Consider the following 12,545-nt stretch of genomic DNA (forward strand, 5'->3'; position numbering starts at 1 on the left):
CACACATTTAACCCTCTAATTTTATTTACCCTAGCCAAATTTGCACGTGGCTCAGGTAGTAATCCAGAGATTATTACCCTTGTGGTTCTGCTTTTTAATTTGGCCCCTAGCTGCTCAAACTCCCTCAGCAGAACCTCCTTCCTTGTCCTATCTATGTCATTGGTACCAACATGGACCACGACAACTGGATCCTCCCCCTCCCACTCCAAGTTTCTCTCCAGCCCAGAGGAGATGTCCTTAACCCTGGCACTGGGCAGGCAACACAGCCTTCGGGACTCTCACTCTCGGCTGCAAAGAACTCTATCTATCCCCCTAATGATACTATCCCCTACCACTACAACATTTCTTTTATCTCCCCCCACTTGAAAGGCCCCCCCGCTCCACGGTGCTGTGGCCGGGTTGCTCATCCTCCCCGTAGTCCCCGTTCCCATCCTCACAGGGAGTAAGAGCCTCAAACCTGTTGGACAAGAGCAAGGGCTGCGGCTCCTCCAACGCTACCTCCTGGATCCCCGTACCTGCCTCACTTCTAGTCACACCATCCTGACTCTGGCCACGGACTACATCTGAATTAATTAATCTAATTGGTGTGACTACCTCCTGATACACAGAGTCCAGGTAACTCTCCCCCTCCCTGATGTGTGTCAGTGTTTGAAGCTCAGACTCCAGCTCTTCAACACGGAGCCGGAATTCCTTGAGCAGCCAACACTTACTGCAAATGTGATCACCGTGAGCATCAATGGTGTCCACCAGCTCCCACATATTGCAGCAGCAACACATCACCTGATCTCCCATTCTATGTAATTAAATAAATTTATTAATATTAGTCTTAAATACCCTCTGCCCCGATTCTAGATGATATCGCACCTTAGAAACTATAAACCACAGAGTTTAAGCTTAAAAAAGAGAGAAATACTCACCAACCAATCACTTACGTGCTTTCTGGTGACATCACACTTGGGTAACTTTTTACCTTTCTCCTTCCCTCTGAGGTCCGAGACTGGAGATTGGTACACCTTTACCTGGTCTCTGGAGCCTTTATACAGCCGCTCAGCCCGCGATTCCCGCCGACTCTCGCACTGAGGCTTTACCTGGTCTCTGGAGCCTTTATACAGCCGCTCAGCCCGCGATTCCCACCGACTCTCGCGCTGAGGCCTTACCTGGTCTCTGGAGCCTTTATACAGCCGCTCAGCCCGTGATTCCCACCGACTCTCGCACTGAGGCCTTACCTGGTCTCTGGAGCCTTTATACAGCCGCTCAGCCCGCGATTCCCACCGATTCTCGCTCTATCATGAGTAAGGCATATATATCAAATAACACTTAGAAAGAGTGCCATAGAATTAAAAACCTACTCCGGAGAAATCCTAGAGACATGTGGACAAATGTAATGTACAGTTCAACACAATGGCCAGTCAGTAAAGCTGCCTATTATTGTAGTGAGCTACAATACAGGCCAACCCTCATGGGCAAAGACTGGCTGAGAAAGTTAAAACGTCTTCAATGTAGATGCTTCAAAGAAGCGACTCAACACAATGCTACTATGCATTGAAAAGTCAGGTAGATGCAGAGCTCGCGAAGCTCAGAGAGAATGGAGTGCTAGTAAAAACTGACAAAAGTGAATGGGCTACCCTGATTGTGGTAGTGCCCAAAGCAGAAAAAACTGTACGCTTGTGCGGTGACTACAAAGTTACTATCAACCAAGCAGTTGACGATGAGCAATACCCGTTACCTACATTGCAAGATTTGTATGCAGCACTCTCTGGGTCAAAGGTTTACTCCAAGCTTGACCTGTTGCATGCTTACGCTCAGCTGAATGTTGACAAAGAGAGTCAACAGTTTCTCACCATCAGCACACACAAGGGACTGCACTCATACACCAAGCTGCCGTATGGTGCAAGGTCCTCCCCCAAAATCTTCCAGGTTACGATGGATAGGATTTTGCAAGGAGTTCCAAATTCCAAGACAATGTGCTGATCGCAACAAGCAGTGAGGAAGAAAATCTAGAAGTGTTAGATATAGTGCTTCAAAGGTTGAATGACCACAACGTCAAATTGAAAAGGAGCAAATGTGTTTTTGTGCAGCCCGAGGTTGTGTACCTTGGTCTGAAAGTTGATGCAAATGGCTTGCAACCAGTGAAGGAAAAGGTTAATGCTGTCATCAATGCTCCAAAGCCACAGAACGTGTCTGAGTTAAGATCATTCCTTGGAATGGTCCAGTACCACACACGTTTCTTACCTGAGTTAGTGACCATTGCACGAGCTCCTCAAGAAGGATGTCCAGTGGAAGTGGATGAAAGCACAACAGGAAGCTTACGATACTTGTAAGAGAAGTCTCTCTAGCGATGCTCTGCTTGTGCACTACGACACAGAGCGTGAGCTTTAGTTAGCGTGTGATGCTTCCGGCTACGGTGTGGGAGCTGTCATAAGCCACATAATGGACGATGACCAAGAGAAACCTATTGCATTCGCATCATGAACCCTCACAAAGAACAAAAGAAATTACGCACAAACTGAAAGGAAGCACTTGCCATAGTGTTTGGAATCAAGAAATTCCAACAGTTCCTGATCGGCAGAAAGTTTACCCTGATAACCAATGACAAACTGCTCCTAGCAATATTGGGGCCCAAATCTGCCATCCCTGTAATGGCTGCATCAAGAATGCAACATTGTGCAGTATTGTTGTCACAATATGACTACACGATTGAGTATCACACTTCAAAGCAAAACGCAATCGCAGATGATTTGTCCAGGTTGTCACATGAGGATTCATGTGTTGGGAGTGAAGGTGAGATTTTCACGCTAGGTGCAGTTGGGGGCGGGACTGCTGTTTCTTGGGTTTTTGTCCTGCCCCCAACGATGTCCGGCCAACCCACGCTATTTTCCCTTGATTTACCTTGTTAAACCCGCCCTGCGGGCTTAGCCAGCCAATTAAGGGAAAGCCGGTGACAGGATGTTAGCGTATGACGTTTTATGGGTCAAACATTTTTGACAGATGAATTTTCAGCGTTTGACAGCTTTGAGAAGTTGTCAAACACTAACAATCTCCCGACTGCACATAGACGCTAGGCATGAGTTTAAACGTCTCTAGTTTCATGATATTCTGTGTATTATTTATCTGTTCTGGGCATTGAATCAAAGAGTTGTTAATCTAAGGAGTGCTGCATATTCTCCACTTTAGGCTATGAACCTGAGCTGAAACGTTACTGTATACTTTACAAAAAGAAATTATGATCCCAAGGCTGAGATGTTCTTGCAGCTGAGCTGAAAGCAACTCTTTGTAAACATGTAATTAAAAAATGCATTTGGGTAGCACATAGTTAGCCATATTTAGCGTGAGGCTACTGGCTTCTCTTGGCCTGCCAACTTCATTCACTGTCCCTTATGGGATAATCCAGGGAAGATGCAAAGGTTTTCCACCATCAGTGGGAAGTGAGGAAGGGGAGACGAGATGAAACTATCTCACACAGCAAGCCATATTTTTAGGAAGCAGAGCCTGATCTTATAATGAGGCAAGTCTTGAGAAAGAGGAAGAGCGTTTTTGTCTTCAAAATGGTGAGCCCTTTTACTGAAGACTCACCAAACCTCTTTCCTCAGCAGAAATCAGATGGCTGCTGCATCTGAGAATGCAGCAGCCATTCTGTCATCTCTGCCATTGAGATGAGGCACCTTCGGATTCCCAAGGGTTGAAGCCTGCAGGAAGAAACAAAGGTAAGTAAACTTTTTCTAACACTTTATACTCACCTCTCATATTTACCTCTCCACATTTGCACCCATCACTCACCTCCGCAGCACACTTTTCGATCCCTCTTACCACCGCAGACCAACTGCTCACCTCGCTGACCTTGGCGAGGTTCACAGCGGTCGGGAAGCCCGCAATTGCGGGGGTAAAATGGGGGTAATCCTCTTAACTGCCTGTTAACTATCTGTTAACTGGCAGTTAAATGGCTGCAATCCCCTTCCCGCCTCGAGGAGATGGGTCCCTGCGTGACTAGGGGACCCGCCTCCCAGGAAGATGGCACGGAGGTGGGTTGGGAGTGGGGTCGGTACCCGCTCCCAGTTTCTGCCATTATCCCGGCAGTCCCACTTCCAAACCCGCCTCCTCAGGGCTAGGAAAATTCCCCCCAAAGTGTCTGCAAAGGGAGTGGGCAATAATGTGAGGAAATGTGAGATTATTCACTTTGTTAGGAAGAATAGAAAAACAGAATATGTTTTAAATGGTGAGACACTATTAAATGTTAGTGTTCAGAGAGATTTAGGTGTCCTTGTACAGGAAACACAGAAAGTTAGCATGCAGTTGCGGTAAGCAATTAGGAAGGCAAATGGCACGTTAGCCTTTATTGCAAGGGTGTTGGAGCACAAAAGTATGGAAGTCTCACTACAATTGTACAGGGCTTTGGTGAGACCACACCTGGAGTACTGTGCACAGTTTGGTTTCCTTATCTGAGAAAGGACATACATGCCTTAGAGGAGGTGCAACAAAGGTTCACTAGATTGATCCCTGGATGAGAGGGTTGTCCTAGGAGGAGAGATTGAGTAAATTGGGCCTAATCTCTTTGGCGTTTAGAAGAATGAGATATATAAGATGCTGAGAGGTTGTTTCCCCTGGCTGGAGAGTCTAGAACTAGGGGGCATAGTCTCAGATTAAGGGGTCGGCCATTAAAGACTGAGATGAGGAGGAATTACAAAGAGTTGCTTTCAGCTCAGCTACAAGAACTTCTCAGCTTTGGGATCATAATTTCTTTTTGCAAAGTATACAGTAACGTTTCAGCTCGGGTTCATAGCCTAAAGTGGAGAATATGCAGCACTCCTTAGATTAACAACTCTTTGATTCAATGCCCAGAATGTGTCAATTTCAACTTCATTTTACAAGGTCTACGCTACATGAACTTGCTGCTTTTTTTCTACAGCAACATGTCAGAAAGATTCAGTCAGTAAAATTACTTATGATGTGCAACTATATTGTTACCAAGTAATAACTACCAAGGCCAGAATTTTCTCTACCTAGGTGAGTCGGGTGCGTGTGGTGGCTATGGCGGGTCATGAGCCTGTTGCTGGCTCCGTCCCGCTCCACAAAATGACTTTACGTCAATAGGTCCTATTAAGCTCGCCCTGCACGTTACCTGGCCCAATGAAATGGTGCGGGTTTGCTGACGTCATCCATGATGTGTTTTCAGCTGGGATATTTAAAGGGGCCATGGCCACATTACATTTGAAGGTTAATGTAAAATAGTGCAGTCAGTGCACTATAGCATTGGAGTGCTGCAAACACTTTGGAAATAACTGCACAGAGGCAGAAGGCTGCACCCAGGTTTTCTGATGACTCTCTCCATATGCTTGTGGAGGGTGTCAGAGCAGGCAGGGAGGTCCTCTTCCCTTCCAATGGGTGGAAGAGACCTCCCCAGGAGGACGAAGCAGCCTGGTTGGAGATTGCAGAGGAGGTCAACGGCAGGGATGTGGTCAGGTGGACCTGGGTGCAGTGCTGCAAACGTTTCAATGATCTCATTAGATCAGGAAACGTGAGTGCAAAGCCACACTCAACCTCATCCTGCTGTGCCTCTCATTACATCCCTATCACTCTACCTTCCCAACCCCACTCCCACACATCATTCCTCACACCATCATACCTTGCACGTCCACCCATCCCTCTCTCTCTATCTACATTATCACATCCCCATCTCACTAACCACCCCTCACACTCACTCTCATCCTAATGCAATCATTCCAACTAATAACACACAAGGAGGCCATTTGGCTTTGGCACCCCACTCCATCATAGTCTCCCTCTAAAGATCTAACCCATCCATTCCTTACACTCGTTCCATCACTCTCACTCAATCTTCTCTTCTTCCCCTCCTTGCAGGAAAAGAGAGCCCAAAATAATAGGGAAAGGGAGAGAACCAGCGGTGGCCCTCCATCATTTGCAAACCTTACAACAGCAGTGGAGGCTGCTTTAGAAATATCTGGAGTTGCCGAGCAACTGGAGGTGGGAGATGGAGAGAGGTGGACATTTCAGCAACCTGGTGACAGAATTACATCTCATACAGCTACGTGGCATACAGCAGTCACTCATATGGGGACTGATGTCAGTAGCCATTGAATGGTCATCATGTGCATAATGGTATCTGTACCCATTCTTCATATGACATATCTAACTCATCTCTTTACTCTCCCACAAGTTCATCAAGAGCCTCCACCCCACCCCCACTGTCAAGGAGGAAGAGGAAGACAATTTCAAAGAGGAGCCTCCAGCGTCTGAGGGTGCACCGTCACCAGACATGAGCGCACCCCAGCACCAGTGTAGATATGCACACCTGGGTGGGTCCCGCGCAACATAGAGTAGTGTTGTCACCTGGTGCCTCACAACTCACAAGTGAACAAGAGGAGATGGTGGAGGCAGGGACAGCAGTGGAGACTCCTCGTCGGAGGGCGTAGGATGCTCCCAGCTCTGCTCAGCTGCATGCAGACGCTGAGCCTCAGGGGCCATCCAGATAGAGGGCGATCCTGGAGGTGCAGGAAGAAGTACAAGAGGCTCTGACAGGTTTTGCGAGCGTGATGTCTGCAAATGTTCAGAAAATGGCAGCGTCCATCTCCAACATGAGCACCACCCTGTCGCAGGCGATGGTGACTCTAGGCTCCCCTATGGCTAGGATGGCCACCTTCATGGAGCAGCTAATGTGCCACTCACAGGAGCACATGGTCTCTCAGGAGAATAGATGGTTATCTATGGAGAATAAATGGCAGATGCTCATAGACCTCTTCTCTAGGAGGGATGTAAACGTAGACTTGGGTCTTCATGGCCCCACTGCTGTGCAGCAAGGTGCTCTCCAGCTCCTTGGCAGCAGGGAAGTGAGCAGGCTGCCTCTACCTCTGCTGAAGCCACAGGGGTAGCACCTCATAGAAGCAGGCGGAAGAGAAAGATGACACGCAAGTAGATTCACAAGGGTAGCCACTTCGGTCTTTTATCTAATGTTTATGTAAAGTTTCCGTTAATGTGCTGTCAAACATAACAATCTTTATTTTCAACACTTTCCGATCTTGGACAGATTTGTGTGCACCTTTGGAAGTGGCTTAGTGAGTTGCAGTGAATGGTGAGACATAACAATACCTCCAGCGATGGTGGCGAATGTGAAAGGAATGGCTTGGGCATTGTAGGGATGCTTTATGGTGTTGGTGTGGGGTGGTGCCAACCTGGCGCATCATGTGGCAGCCAGGGTGTACAGCATAAAGTTAAGTAAATCTGACCATGATGAAGTCATCCCTGGCCTCCTGGGCAGCAATGTGCTTGGGTGCTGATGCCCTCTGCCCTGTGCAACATCAGGTGATTACGGAGAAGGTTGGTGTTTCTGCTGTTGGTGCTGCTGGTGTGCCTGGTGCTGCCAGTGTTGGGGATCATTGTGGTCCGATTCTGAGGACCAAGGTGAGACAGTATAAATGGTACCCATGTTGATGAAATACATGGCAGGCAAAGTAGAGATGACAGAAGCAATCTGTCAATGGTGAGAGAGGTTCTTCCAATGAGGTGACACTGGATAGAAACTTTGCTGGAGAGGCTTGCAGCCTGCAGGAAGCTCAATCAATGCTGGCAATGCAGTGAGCAATAGCTTCTGTCTGAGGAAAGTGATCAGCTGTCAGGTAGGAGCTTTTATACTACATTTGATGCTGTCAACTAATCAGCTGGATGAATGGCCACTCAACTCCCGCCTCAGGTTGACAGATGTAGTTCCTGAGCAGCGTGAGTCATCTGGGCATCTAATGAAATTGGAAAGGTAAGGCTAAAAAGAATCTTAAGGGTCTGACAAAAAGCTAATAATCCTTTAAATTGGGCTGCCCGCCTCTGCCGTTCGGGTCACTGTCGCTCTGGCAAACGCGCCCGAGTGAAAGGCGTGTGGGTGCGGGATGACGGCGGGTTCCTGACCCGCTCCAAGATATTTCAACTTTCGCACCTGACCCACCTCAGTTCGAGCCCACACGGACCCCAGAAAATTCCGGTCTAAAACATTCTAAAGCATTTTAGTAAAATATAAGATCTTATTTGAATTTACATGCATGGCATGCATTTTTGTAAAATCACATTGAGGCAATGGAAATGTTCAGATCAATTTGTCACCCAAAGGTTTATCTGCTTATGATTATGGACGGCCCACTAGACTGCATTCGTACTTGACTAGATACAGTGAGTTCCGATGAAGAATTGTAACATATAGCCCATACCAAGCAGTTAAAACACACCAAGCAAGCCACAGATCATTTTTTTTCATTCATTTCCTGCTGTTACTTATTTGAAATGGAGCTGATGTTGATAAACTGCTCATTCACCTTCAACAAAATGGCAAGCAACTTGGAGTGCTGAACATTTCAGATATTCACACCACGGGCCAGGGTTAATAAAGGTCATCCAAGCTCCCGCAATAGCTGAGTTGGTAAAAAAAAAACACGTAACTGAGACACACAGAGCACAGGATCCCATATTTAATTCAAAATCTGTGATGAGTTTACTGATCTCAGCTGGGGTGACAGTAGGGACAGTACAATTGGTCTCAGCCTCTCTGGGCTGAGGAAAGTAGGAAGGAAGGAAAGGAAGGAAGGAAGGAAGGAAGGAAAGGGAAAGGAAGGAAGGAAGGAAAGGGAATGGAAGGGAAAAGGAAGGGGAAAGGAAGGAAGGGAAAAGGAAGGAAGGAAGGAAGGGGAAATGAAGGAAGGAAGGAAGGGGCAAGGAAGGAAGGAAGGAAGGGGAAAGGAAGGAAGGAAGGAAGGAGAAAGGAAGGAAGGAAGGAAGGGGAAAGGAAGGATGGAAGGAAAGGGAAAGGAAGGAAGGAAGGAAGGGGAAAGGAAGGAAGGAAGGAAAGGGAAAGGAAGGAAGGAAGGAAAGGGAAAGGAAGGAAAGGGAAAGGGAAAGGAAGGAAAGGGAAAGGAAGGAAGGAAGGAAGGAAGGAAGGAAGGAAGGAATGAAGGAAGGAGGGAAGGAGGGAAGGAAGGAAAGGAAAGGAAGGAAAGGAAAGGAAGGAAGGGAATATGGCACCTTTCATGACCTCAGGACATGCCAAAGTGCTTTGCAGCCAATGAAGCACTTTTAAATCAAATAATCTCTGTGTTGATATATCGGGCTTGGATATGATGCATCTTGCAATCGAATAGCCTGGCAACACCCAATTCATGTATGAATTCTTCCTGGGTATACGTCATATTAAAATTAACCACTTGGGTAAAGTACACATGTCAAGAAAACCCATTTGGACTTCCAGTGTCCGTGGAACTGTACCTCATCGGGAGCCAATGCCTTTTGGAGGGGTGGGGCGGGGAACCTTGACAAAAAAAAACACACGGAAAAATAATAAAGAATTGTATGAGAGTTAATGGTATCTGATAAATCCAGAAAAAAAAACACAATTTACTGCAACAATTTGACTTGTAACGTCCATTGAACTAAAGCAGTCTAGTGGGTTGTCCATAATCAAAATTGTACTGTAATCCGTTAAAGCTTTGGCTGCAGATTGATCTGAACACTTAACGTGTTTTTGCTGATAAAAAGTAATAATTTAAAATAACATAGGAATTTATATTTTACTGTGAATGACTTTCACGTTACAAACGATCAGTTACTATCTGTTACTTCAACAAAAATGTGTTGTCTTGTCAGTTAATAATAGAATTAACACTCATTTTTATTTTGACAGTGTTGGATTAATATTTCTTCCCAAGAACTGGGGATTTCCTTATAATCTAATATTTTTCTCAGTCATATCATTTCCTTGGAGGATACTCTCTCTCAAGTGGATTCTTTCACCATAGAGTTGGCGGATACTGTGTAATTGTTGGAAAGCACCGGATGCCAGGATTTACCCGCATCTTCTGTAAGAAAAGAAATAATCCTAATTAATCACGTGATATGATACATAAGCATCCTTTTCACACCAGATCCTTCATAAGGAATGTGATAGGTATAGTATATCCTCCTCAGCAATCCTCTGTTTGGTGAGCAAAGACACGTCTAATCCAAATGCCGAATGCTGGGTTCAATATAAATCCAGGTCTGGGGCAAGTGTACATGCTTTTGTGACTGCCTGTCCAATTTAATTTGAAGATTTTTCAGTCCGCATAATAGTTCTCACACTGACAGTGATCACATCTTTCGGAGTTCCCATTTAAAAAAAAAAATTGCATACGAATGAAAGACATTCTACTCAAAGCTTCAAGCTCTCACTAACATTCTCAGATGCACTATTTATGCAACTCTCACTCAAGATTTCAGCATAAAATGTAAGATAATTGGCAAAAGAACCAGAGGGGAGATGAGGAGAATTTATTGTTATGATCTGCAATGCACTGCCTGAAAGGGTGGTGGACGCAGACGCAGTAGTTGCTTTCAAAAAGGAATTGTTTAAATGCCTGAAAAGGAAGCATTTGCAGGGCTATGAGGAATGAGCAGCAGATTGGGACTAATTGGCTAGCCATTTCCAACTGCTAGCACAGGCACAATGGGCCGAATGGCCTCCCCTGTGCTGTATGATTCTATGATTAAAGCATGGACTTTCTTACTTGCAGTAGCTGTGGAAGGATTTGATAATAACCTTTGACCTATGGGGACTAACTGAAGTTGGCCAAAATGACCATCGGTTTGCTTTTGCCCTCACCACTAATAGCTGCAGTAATGGGTACCAAGCCTTTAAAGAAGCAAGTGAGCCAACAATTCACAGTCGAAATGGCTGGAAAACAATAGTTATAATTTTCTATCATCATTTGAGCCGTAACTTTGTTTTAATTCGCTCGTGGGACGTGGGCGTTGCTGGCAACAGTCAGCATTTATTGCCCATCAAAACTAATAGAATTAAGAAGCCATTTTGAATTTTGATCTAATAAGTGTCACATCATTAAAAACAGCTCACAGACAAACTGCTCTGGCTGTAAGCAAAGGATATTATTAAGCTTAGTTTGACCCCCTCAGAAATAAGTCAACCAAACTGATAGGCAATGATTAAGGTATTATGTAATCTCAGTACAATTTTCTGATTTAAATCCTTGCGCGGACAATGAATTAAGCATAACATCAAACTTGGTGGTATTCAAGGTAAAACACCCATTGATTGTTTTCAGCTGCTGGTAGCTTCACAATTCCATCTGATGAATTTTCAGACCAAAGGGGGTGATTTTGCCAATGGGGGCGCGTTGGAGGCGGGACTGCTGCTTGTCGGGTTTTGGTTCCGCCTCCATCGACTTCTGGCCAACCCACGTTATTTGCCCTTAATTGATCTTGTTAAGCCCACCCACTGGGCTTAGCAGGCCAATTAAGGGGAAGCCGGTTACAGAGAACATCAGCGTATGACGTTCCATCTGTCAAAAAATTTTGACAGATGAATTTTCATCGTTTGACAGCTCTGTGAAGCTGTCAAACACTGACATTCTCTGTTGTTTGATGAGTCCTTGTATTCAAGACTCATCAAACCTCTTTTGTGAGCAGAAATTAGATGGATGTTGCATTGGAGAATGCAACAGCCATCTGTCATCTCTGCCGGTGAGATGCGAGACTCTCCGCATCCCCAACTGTTGAAGCCTGCAGGAAGAAACAAAGGTAAGTAAACATTTTCTATCACTTTCCACTCACCTCACACACTTACCTCGCCACACTTGCACCCATCACTTACCTTCACAGCGCACTTTTGCAGCCCTCCGACCCCTGCAGGCCCACTGCTCGCCAAAGTGACCCTGGCGGGGGTTTCCCGACATTGGGAAGCCCGCGCCTCTGTTGGAAAAATGGGGATAATCCTCTTAACTGCCTGTTATTACCTTAACAGGCAGTTAAGTGGCTGTAATTCCCTTCCCACCTCCAGGAGACGGGACCCGGCGCGGGTCAGCTACCCGCCTCCTGGCAAGATGGCACGGAGGCAGTTTGGGGGCGGGATGGGCACCCACCTCCTGGCAAGATGGCACAGAGGCAGTTTGGGGACAGGTCGGCTACCCGCCTCCTGGGAAAATGGCACAGAGGTGGGTTGGGGGCGGGATGGGTATCCGCCCCCAGATTCTGCCATTTTCCTGGCAGTCCCGCCTCTAAACCCGCCTCCCCAGGGCTGGCAAGATCGTGCCCAAGGTAACCATGTACTTAATTAGCTGTTTTGTGTGTTAGAATTTTCCAGGCTAATTTGAGTGGATTCGGAATTTCTCTGCAGTCGTGAACTGTAGTCAGGTGAAAAATTCATTCAATATATTGCGAATCCCTGATCACCCCATAATATTTCTATCCAACTTACTACTTAAAAGGCCTATCTGGTCTTCTAACTTGAATTATTTTGCTCACTTTTGCTGCTGTTCATTATCCACCCTTCTTCTGTGCCTAGCCTTTTGTGGGGGTTCCCAGTCCATAGCACATTGTTTTCTTGCACCATTTTAAATATTCAGTTCCTTGATGTACTTGTGCAAAATGTCCATTTTTCTGCTGTTGTTTTATGTGCTGGTTAAAGATCTTTACGCCTCTCGTGAGAGCCCCGTTACTTTCTCTGTTGTTGTAATGTCTCTATTGTTATTTTTGGCCGTACCCTTTATGATAGCATTAAACAT

This window comes from Somniosus microcephalus, chromosome 23 (genome assembly GCF_052327205.1).
Source record: "Somniosus microcephalus isolate GS21.2 chromosome 23, FLI_Smic_1.0, whole genome shotgun sequence".
NCBI classification, from domain to species: domain Eukaryota; kingdom Metazoa; phylum Chordata; class Chondrichthyes; order Squaliformes; family Somniosidae; genus Somniosus; species Somniosus microcephalus.